The sequence below is a fragment of the Triturus cristatus genome, chromosome 11, assembly GCF_964204655.1.
Source record: "Triturus cristatus chromosome 11, aTriCri1.1, whole genome shotgun sequence".
NCBI classification, from domain to species: Eukaryota; Metazoa; Chordata; class Amphibia; order Caudata; family Salamandridae; genus Triturus; species Triturus cristatus.
Window position 1 is genome coordinate 909,826,273 of NC_140594.1, and position 11,474 is coordinate 909,837,746.

The following is an 11,474-nucleotide window of genomic DNA, read 5'->3' on the forward strand; positions in this document are numbered from 1 at the left end:
ACAAAGCAAAAACCAAAGGAAATGATGGACGGAGTGTTGAACATTGCAAGCACTCACCCCCAGTCAACTGATCTGGGTTTAATCCATCACTGTTCTTTAGCCCACTCTGCCACCCCAGTTCAGACATGGCCATATGCAAAGCAGTCTGACCCTGTGCCTCAAGGGAACAGTCCAGCCCAAACTGCCAAGCCATGTCTTCCCTGGACCGGAAACAAGCTTCCTAGGACCGGTTTCTGGCATTTCAGCTGTCTTCAGTTAGGCTTGCTTGAATCCAGTGGCAAAGTGAGCAAGGGACTCACGTCTGAGCATACCCTGCCAACTTATGGCGAACAAAGCAAAAACCAAAGGAAATGATGGACGGAGTGTTGAATATTGCAAGCACTCACCCCCAGTCAACTGATCTGGGTTTAATCCATCACCGTTCTTTAGCCCACTCTGCCACCCCAGTTCAGACATGGTCATATGCAAATCAGTCTGACCCTGTGCCTCATGGGAACAGTCCAGCCCGAACTGCCAAGCCATGTCTTCCCTGGACCGGAAACAAGCTTCCTAGGACCGGTTTCTTGCATTTCAGCTGTCTTCAGCCAGGCTTGCTTGAATCCAGTAGCAAAGTGAGCAAGGGACTCACGTCTGAGCAGTTCCTTGGTGCACAAAGGGAGTGCCCACTCTTGGGATTAGGTTGCTCCCCTTGCACCATACGCAGTAATGATTTGTTTGGTCATGGTTTTCCACACCCTTCCCGTGGACTCAACTGCTAATTTCAATGTCCGATCTGCCCCCGGGGGTGGAAACCATCACTATGCCACCTGGGTATATTACATGCAGCATGGGAGTGACTCCTAGTAGATTGTCTCTGCCATTACATGTTTCATAAATGGTACATGTCTGGGCCATGTTTTTCAACACCCAGATCGGTTATTTTTTTGGTCCATCTGCCCCGAGTAGAAATGTTGCTATACATTAGGGCTATTTTTATGTATATAAAAGTGGGGTGGTGCTGTTAAGAAATTGGGCCAAGTCAATCACCCCCCAAACTTCAACAATGATTTACCACCAATCTGCCATCCGCAACAGGTCAGATTGATGCCACAGCAGCTTTATATTTCCTGTTTTCAGTTTCTATTTTTGGTAAATTCTGGTAGGGTTTTTTCAGTGTTTTCAATACCTTAAAAAAACAGTGGTTATCAGTGGTTACACATTTTGGCGTCATTAAAAACAACACAAATATTATTGCTTGCTTTCTGCACTGACAGTGCATGTCTATGGACCGTGTACTTACAGGGAAAAAGTGGTACAAATAAGTTTTTATAAATCAAACTTATTATAGTACTCCACACAATACTTCTTTATTGAGTCTTTGATCATGCGTGCTCTCTCTTTCGTTCCCATGAAAACGTTATTCTGTAAAAAGGCCCTCTCAACATTGGCACTTGAGACGGGCAACGCCAACACAGCCAGTACACAATTTGCTAACTCTGGCCATTGACATAGCTTTCCATGCTAATACTGGTGCACCTGTACATTTCGTTTCTCTGGGAACAAGTTCTTCAATATATGCATTGAACTGAGTGCACATGCGCTCAGTTATTGAAGCAGTCAAAAATGAAGAAGTACTTTTCAAAATCTGGAGAAAATTCCCTTTTACGGAAGGGATCTAGAAATTGTACAGAGTACCTCAGTGAGGCTTCATTGACCTTAAATGCCATGGTTGGTGAAGGGACATTTCTATGCATCATTGCAAGCCATTTCTCATGCACTGTAAAATAAAATTTCCTGAATTGCTCCTCAACATTTTTTTGCTGATCAAGTGGCAAGAATTCTAACATGGAACATGTTGCAGTGCCAAAGTCACTGAAAGTGTCGCCCAGTCTACTCTCAAGAAGATGATTCACATTTACAACAATTACACTGAGCACTTGGTAGACAAGGGTGTTTTCAGTCTCTAGTTTTCTTTATATTATATCCACCACAGTAGTCATGTCTCCCGTAAGAATGCAGTAGAGTGTACTTTTTTCACATCACTATCAAAATGCGACCAAAGACCTTTCTTCTCTTTGGCATCATTACTAAGCAAAAATTCTGTAAATGGTCGCCACATGGATAATGTAGCATTCAAGGTCTCTAGGACTGAGAATCACCAGTTAAATGACAGAGTATGGATTACTCTTTCTTTGATGCCACACAAAGCACAAAATGAGACATATTTGCATTTTAGTTTCTGTGCATAACGAAACAGTGCACCAGAATGGACTAAAAGTCAATAGCATTCTTCATTAACTCTGAAGATTGTAAAGATGCTTTCAGCATAATATCTAGCAAGTGGCAAAAATCTCTTACAGGGAAGCACTTCCGCTCAGGTATTGGATTTTGACAGGTTATCACACACCTTATTCATATACATAGCTGAGTTACTGCAAATACAAACAATATCACTCCAATCTTTGTTAAACTTGGTAAGAACTTTTTGCAGCAGCATTCCAAGTGACACTGCGTTCCATATTTTCCAAACGTCTAGCGTCATATTTTCACCACTATCTCAGATGCTTGGTGACAGCACTCTGTTCACATATACCTGTCACTACACATTGCATTGAATGTTTAAAGCCTTAGGTGTTTGGCAGCTCACCTACTATCAATACTGACTAGCTAAAAAAGGGGGCTGATGTATCAAAGGGTTTCACCCATGCTCTTTCTGTGGGTAAGTGTGATGATACATATTGGGAACGATTCTTATGTAACCAGGCATTTTACCTATCAGTGAACGAATCAAAGGCAGGCAAAATATCAAATGTTATGGAGATATTTCCGGATTCTCTACAGTTTATAAAAAAATCAAATAAGACCTAAAACATGCTTCTAAACGCTGCATCTTTAGACTAAAGACCACAAAACTCATAAAAGGCAAAAGGAAGAAACAATATTTAAGTGACATCCCTAAACAACAAAACTCAAGCAAAATAATGTTACCCCAGTCTTTCTTGCTGCTACCTGTATAACGAAGTTACATTGTATTGGCCCCTTCAGGAAGAAATAAAAATGACTCTTTCACTCACCTTTTCCTTTCTTTGAATGGCATTTAGTTTGTAGTTACGAAGGTGTTTTTCAGTGTTTATATGTTTACACTGGAGATGTGTGTCGGATCCTCTTGGAATAGGGCCATACCCTCGCCCCTAGAAACCTTAGAAACCCAACTGTCATTCTGCCAACTGGCAGCAGAAGATGGAATTTAGCCTCAATCTACCCCTTAAGGCAGAAAAACCACTGGATACCAATGACACATTTTTATTAACAAAGAGGGATGGTGGCTCCACTTCCCTTGCATCAGGACATGTTTTCTACTCTTAAAACCCCAAGAGTATTTCTGCACCCCTCTTTCCAATAGCCTCTACATTGAAGCCATCTCTATGTTAAGCAAGAAAAAATGTGGATTCTTTTTGGCATAAGCTTGACATATGGACAGCAGAGATCGGTTTAACCTCTTCCTTTTTTTACTCCCCTGGCTGGCATAAAGACTGGTACCAGGGGCTGAGAGCTGGCATGAAGTACTACCATGAACTAGTTTTCCACCATATTCCGTTTTAAAAATGTTTCCCTGGTGGTCTTTCCCACCCTGTGAGACAGACAGATAGGTGTAAAATACTCCAAGCTCCCCACCCTGGGGATCTGAAAGACCACCAGATATCCAGAGAAATAAATGAATGTGGTAGACAACTAGACTGTCTTGGCATTAGGCCGCACCCTGGGCACCAGACAGTATTTCTGCCCAACAAGTAGTTAGAATCAGGTTTTTTCCCCTTTCGGCCTTCCCATATGTCAAAACTAGGCTCAAAGAATCTTAATATCCGCTCACTTGCTCTGGTGAATGGCTGTACTCTCTAGGCTCTGGGTCAGCGTGAAACCAGGGAACCTAACCAACCACCGGCATTTCTGAAACCTAAAGACCTCGGGAAATCCAGTTAGGTGTGATTGGCATGGATCTCAGTATGTTTTATTACCCAGAATGCCCTGTGAACGTATGCGTCAATAAATACTATTATCTCCATTTTTATGAGACGCGAGACTTAGTCAGTTGCAGACAGTTACCAACGACTTATGAACCTAACACACAGCATGCATATGGACCAAATCTGTAACCATGTGAAGACCTCATTGACACCAAATTGACTGAATGCAGTCCAACTTTGGACCTTTCCTGTTATAAGTGATAAGTCCACTCAGAAAAGTGAAGGTATGCTGAGTGGTAGGACTTTTCTCAATCACCGCACATTCTGGAATGTTCCCTCACAGAAAGGTGAGGAAAATGAGTGATTTTAGTAGAACTGATCATCAATCATGTAGCGCAATTACGTAAAAATCCCAAGATTATGTGGAATTGTGCAAGGAACAGAACCTTGCATTTAGCGCTATTGTATTATCGCAAAATGCACCCTTGTGTGCAAAATGTACCCGACAGTGCATTTTGTGCTAAGAAAATAGCGATGAATGCAACAGAACATGAACAGCAGCAGCAAACAGCCACTCAAGTTCTGTTCCTGTGCTCTTGTGGTAAGAGGTTTTGCCCCAAATTACTCTAAGTTGCGTGAGTGGTTTTTATCACAATAATCAAAATTACTCTCCAAGGTAAATAAAATGTTGCCCAGGCCTATATTTTACCTACAGTTTGATATTTGCAGTGCATTCTGTGCATGAAAACATAGCTGCATTTATGCACGTACCACCACTCGAGACTCCCCAGCTTGGCTAGTTTTCAGAAATGTCTGAGTTGGTAGGTGTCCGTGCATGGCAACTGCACCATAGCCCACATCCTGAAGCTACCTGAGTTAATTTCACAGGAAAGTTTTTGTTTCAAGGTAGCGTTTTGGGGCCTCTTCTGTCACCGATGGTAGGCCCACCTACACAGATGTGGGATACTGTTTTTTATTGGGACAAGTGTGGGAACACAAAATAGAAGAAAGTTTGTTATTTTCAGTTGAAGTTTTCCCCACTTTTGCCTGCCAAATGTAAGGCAGTGTGCACGAAACACCACCTTTTAGGAAACGCCCTGAGAATCACGTGATATTATGGGTAACCCCAAATTCAGAGTTCGACAAATAACCACTATTCCGAAAATTATTATCTCTGTCATATTCAAGAAATGCAAAGGTTTGTGTGTACCTATTTTTCATTGAATAGGTTTTACTATATGAAGTGGTTCATGGGTGATATACAGTAAAATATCATTATAAACTGCAGCTCAGTTGATGGTTCCGGGTGTCATGTATTTTTTGACAACCAATAAACATGATAAATTCCTTTCACAGAGGAATGTGACAGATGTAACTGTATATACATATTCTAGAATGGCCTTGAGGGCAAAAATGTACAGATTGAATGATTATCACATTTCTATTTTTGCTACTTATTTGAATTAGTTTTTTAAATCCAGCAATTAGTGTCTTTGGAGAGCCATGGCAGATGACCCCTTCATAATTTTGCCTACTTTTGGGAAATATAGAGTCGTCTGGGTTCACTCATTGATTTCACACCTGTTTCAAGCTGCAAGCAGGTAGAAACCACAGAAATAGGAAAAATCAACTACCACTTAGAACATTGCTAAAACACTGTGGTAAAATATTTTTGGCCATTCTGCTTGCTCCTGAAAGCTGGAAGATGATGTTCTTAATTCAGTACATCTTTTGTTGATGTCATTCTCAAAACTTACACACAAGTGGATTGATTTAATGTTTGGCAGATGGAATATTCCCTCAAAACTAGGAGGATAAATCATCAGCCTTGTTGCAAGTGTTCTAGGCTATACTGCAGTTATAAAACTGTGGATGGTACATCCGCCACATTTGTGAGAAAGCATTCCGTCTCTTCCAAACTCTAAATTAGACCCATATGTTTTTCCACAGCATAATCTTCCATTGACAAACATAAAAATGCTACATTTTGGATATGTTATCAGTTTTCTCTTACGGAATCAAACGATCCATGGGTACTTTGAGAATCTCCAACGTATGGGAAAAAGGGATACATATTAGGCCGGGATGCCTTTTTTGTGGAAGAAGAAGTCTAGAAATCTTAAACATGAACTGCCTCAATACTTTAAGATGTTATGCTCTCTTAAGGAAAAAAAGAAGAGGAACAAATATAGAATAGAAAGAAAGAAAGAAAGAAAGAAAAACTAAGAAAGAAAGAGAAAGAAAAGAAAAAAGAAAGAAAGAAAGAAAGAAAGAAAGAAAGAAAGAAAGAAAGAAAGAAAGAAAGAAAGAAAGAAAGAAAGAAAGGAAAGAAAGAAAGGAAAGAAAGAAAGAAAAAGAGAAAGATTTGAGAAAGAAATGAAGGTATGGAAGGAAAAAAGAAAAAGAGAATGTGAGGATGAAAGTAAGAAATACAGGAAAGAAGAAAAAGAGATAACAGAGAAAAGGAAAGGAAAGGAAAAGTTAAGGAAAGGAAAGGAGAGCTGAATGGAAGGGTAAGGAGGAGAAGAAAATATGGAATGTGAAGAATGAATCAGGAAAGAAGAGAGCATAGAAATAGAAACTAAATGGAAAAAATGAACAAAGAATGAAAATGAAATAGGCAAGTAAGGAGACAAAAGGAGAAGTAACAAAAACATGAAACAAAGAAAAGAAGAAAAGGAAAATAGGAGCGAAGAATAAAAGGACAAGAAAACAAAAGGAACAATGAGAAGGAAAGAAAAAAGGAGACATCAGGAGATATGGAAAGAACAGAACATATAAAGAATCCTGAAAGAGAAAAAATGAAAAGAGAGGTAATTCAGGTGACATGGTAATAAGTAAGAGAGAGAAAGAAGGTAAGAAGAAGTGTAAAAAGTGTTGTTACACTGACAACGGAGCAAGAAGAAGTAGTTTACTTAAGGTCATTGGCTGAAGATTCAAAGTGATTAGTAAAAGTGGACCTCAATGAATGGAGAAGATGGAGGCTATGACCCAGGGGCATGGATGTATTTGGGAGCATGAAGGGCGAGCCAATGCTTGCAGGTGTTTGTCAGATCATGTTGAGCTTGTGATTTTGCAGTTCCAATCTTTTGCTGAAAGGACTTTTAAGATTGAGGCCAATGTTATATTGTGGGGTACAACATTTCTCACCTAATATATAAACTTTCATCCCAATACATTAGATCTGTTGGAGAACCTTGAGTTTGACATCAGTGGTGGCTAGGTAGTTATGGTTAGCTTAGACATTATATTTTCCTTTGTGTTAAAAATGGGGGTCTCTAGTCGGCAATGGTTTGCACCTTTGTCCAAATAGGGACCCTTCCTTCTAGTCAGGCAGTGGCGTAACACAGGCCCCCGCAGATCCCGCGGTGCGGGGGGGGCCCGAGCTGCAGGAGGCCCCCTCAGCACAGTACTGAGACCTGAGAGCTCTGGATTAAACCCGGAGCGGGAGCCCCCCTGTGTACCTGGCAGGGGGGCCCCTTCAACGTTCGTTACGCCACTGTAGTCAGGATAAGGGGGATACACTACTGAAAGTAACCCTTGCTCACCCACTTGGTAGCTTGGCACGAGCAGTCAGGCTTATCTCAGAGGCAGTGTGTGAAGCATTTGAACATAACCAACAGTAATACAGTGAAAACACTACAAAAGGACACCACACCAGTTTTAGAAAAACAACCAATATTTATCTGTGCAAACAAGACCAAAACGATAAAGGACCCACATGCAGTAATCAAAAGTATGCACTTTGCAAGTATAACTTCGAAATACAGTTCCTTGAAGCCAGTAGCTCTGCCTGTGGCTACCGTGGTGCTGAAAACAACAGAATCCTACAATTCCGGCTGACTGCATTGGTACGGATCGGCGTTAGTGTCAGCAAACTCGTAAACAGTACCTTTGGTTCCGGCTGACCGCATTGGTGCGGGCGCGTGCAGTGCCCTCAAGTCGCGGCACAGGCAACGGCTCATTACGGTTGTCCAGCAGCATCGGTGAGACCAGGGCTGTGGTGCAGAGTGAGGTGGTCCTGGTTGCGGTGCTGACAGGTCAAGGTGCAAGCAGCAATGCCTGTTGATGGGAGCTATCGTCGGTCGGCCCAGACTCCAGGGTGGGACGGGGTGGTGTGTCGTGTGACATAGGAGCGCTGCCCCCAAACAACAGTGTGATCATGGGTGTTGAGGTCAGCAGGCAGCGATGCTGTAGGTGAGACCAGGGCGGCAGAGTGAAGCAAGGTGTTGCAGGGTGCGGTGCCCACAGGTCGCGGTGCAAGCAGTGGCTCAGTGGTAGCAGCAGTCGTCATCGTCGGTGAGACTATGGTTGCGGTATGAAGTGCGGCGGTGCCCTCTGCAGTGCCTTCAGGATACGGAGCCCACAGCAATGTCGGTGATGGTGTTGGCTACTTTTCCCCTCTGTGGCAACTGAAACCCACGGTTCCAGAGGCAGTACCCAGAGGTAATTGAAGTATTTGCTGTCCCTGAGACTCAGTGAACAGGAGACAAGTTTTATTTTAAGCCCTTGGAGATACTCAGCGACAAGTGAAGAAAGTTCAGTCCAGTCCTTTCCCTGCCCAAGGCCGTAGCAGCAACTGCAGGCAAACACAGCAAAGCAACAATGCAGCAAAGGGCAGTACTCCTCCTGGCAGTTCTTCCAGCTCTTCTTCTTGGCAGGTTCCTTGATGTAAGCGAGTTCTAATGTTCTGGGGTCTTGGCTCCGATATTTATACTCAGTTTCTCTTTGTTCTCTTGGGCAGAGAGTTTCTGTGCTCAGTCCAAACCAGTTTGGTCCTCTCTGGCCCAGCTTCCTGGCAGGAGGTGAAGGCAGCAAGGTCCAAGGCAGACCAGACCCATTCAGGTGCAAGGAAATCTCCTCATACTACTCTAAATGCAGCTCAGGTCTATGCAGCCCAGCCCTGACTCATCCAGAAAAGGCAGGACATACCTCGACCCCCACAGTGGCTGTCTGAAGAGAATACACAGCCCCTGTCACTCCAGAGCCAGACTGTCAATCCACAATCCAGCAAAGGGACATGGGCTGGCTAAGCAAGAAAATGTCTACTTTCTAAAAGTGGTATGTTCAAACACAGAACATAAAAATTATATTTACCAAAATTTGCATTTCTACATTCTGAGTTCAGGCATACTAAACTCAATTTTTCTATCTTGTCCCAATTGGAAAGTATACTCGTAAATTGTTACCCAGTACTCCCCATTGTATCCTATGGGACAGATAGCCTTTCAATGGTGACAAACGAAATATACTGTATTTAAATATCAGGATATGTCACATCTGTACATGTCCTACCTTTCAAATACACTGCACCCTCCCCATAGGGGTATCTTGGGCCTACCTTAGGGGTGACTCTCATGTAATAAAAGGGAAGGTTAGGGCTTGGCAAGAGGGTGCACTTGCCAAGTCACCCTCGTGTGTGTGACACAACCAGTGGTGCAGCCACACTAGCAGCCTTTGTATTACAGACCCTGGCACTCTCAGTGCACTTTACTAGGGGCTTACCAGTAAATCAAATAGGCAAATCATGTAAAAACACCAATCCAAAATCTAATATACAATAGGAGGACTTGCACTTTAACACTGAACAGCAGTGAGAAAGTGCGCAGAGACACTAAACCAGCAAAAACAGTGTGAAAACCTGGAGGTCAGAAAGCAAAAAGACAGGGGAAACACGCCAAAAGATGCCAGTTCTAACACTTTGATTAATACATTGAACAATACAAGATGATGGATGCAGCCTTTTCTAATTATAATGAATTTTCTTCCCATTGGGATCCCTTTGAAGAACGATATAGAGATGAATAAGAGGAAAGTTAGCTCCCACCAGCTACTTACATCAGAAGCTCAGTTATTATTGTCCAGTCAGGAATTTAAGTTCTAAGGATAAAGCTTTACTTAACATCTCCCATGTCCTTTTGGATAGATGTGGAGGCAAGTTTTTCTAATACCTTGCTCCTTCCTACTGTAATAATCTACCATATCATATCTGTTCTTGCACAGATCATGATAAAATTAGGAAACTTCATAAGTCTGCTCCAGTTTAACATAGCGTACAGACTTACCTGTGTTTCAAGCAAAGCAGATTCAATTTGGTGTCCACCCAATTCTCCTTTATTCATTGATTTTTTTGTGATCACTGTCTCGTTCTCCTGTTTTGAAAGTTTTCTTCACTATTCTGTTTGTTTCCCAGAGAACCATATTTTTGATTGAATGAGTTATATCTTTCCATTGCTGACATCAAGACCCTGCATTGAAGTCAGTGAGATGATTATGTCTTCCTGACTCTTTCTGCTCCCCCTTTTTTACCACTCACTCACTTTATTAAAAGATTAGCACTCTCAGTGCCCGTGTGCCCGCAATTCCCTTGCATTCTGGCCTCTGTCCCTGTGAGACCGGTTTTAAATATTTTTGAAACTTTTCCAAAATAGGAGCCCATGCATACACACGCACAGTCATGAGAGGCAACTATTGTGCAGTGGGTTTAATTATGCTGTAAGTAAAGCCGTTCCAAGGTGGCTTTAATGCAGGGTAGCCACATGGTGAAAAAAGAAGCATTGACAAACAAGTGAGACCTGTTGGTACTGCTAATGCTTGCTAGATTTACAATCCATCATACAGTGCTCATCATCTGCAAAAAGGGCTTCTGAAATGTTTGCCAGGAGGATGTTTATTTGATGTGTCCTGCCTGTGGTAGATCCCTCCTGCTTAGGTTATCGGACCTTGGTGTTTTGTAGCTATTTTTTGTTTTCTCTGGATAGCAGCATTGGAGGAAATTGGGGTTGCTGGTGTAGACTCGGATATGGGCAAGCCATTTTTGGCTTTAATTAGGATAGGATACTTGGAAGGTCTGCTGGTTAGGTCTCGGCTAGCGAAGGCTGCGCTTGCGCAGTCTCGCTCGCGAGATTTAATGACTTGGAGAAGAGGGGCTTGAACCCGCCTCTCTTCTCTCCTCTTCTCCATTGGCTGGCCTCTTAAATGCTGGTCAGCCATTGGAGAAGAGATTTGTCTCTCCAAACAAGCCCCGTCTCTTTGCGATTCGGGGACGTGTTTTTTTCGAATCTTTCTCTGGGCGTGTTTTGCCCAAGACAGCATGTCGTGCTCACGCTGCCTACACGCGCCAGTCAGCTCTCTGATTGGTTGGCAACTACCAAATAAGCACTGTGATTGGTGGACCTTGTCAACCAATCAGAGAGCCTACTGGCGCGTGCAGGCAGCATGGGGTCCCTAAGGCACTGCGACGCGCATCCCACCTGCTTCCTCCCTACCTCCATGGTCCTCTCCCATCATCCACCCCGGCCTGCACCTCGCCCCTCGTGTCCCCTCCCCCTCTTTCATCTCTCCCCCCTCCCTGGCCTGCCACTCGCCGCTCCTGTCTTTCTATTTCCTCCCATCCTGTCTCCTCCCCTGCTCTACAAACCCCCCACCTCTCCCGGCCCCTCCGGAAGTCTCTCTCCATCATGGCCGCTAAGTCAGACGGCGGCGGTGGCTCGGCGGGGGCAGTGGGGGCCCGGGTCCCGCGGGAGTACC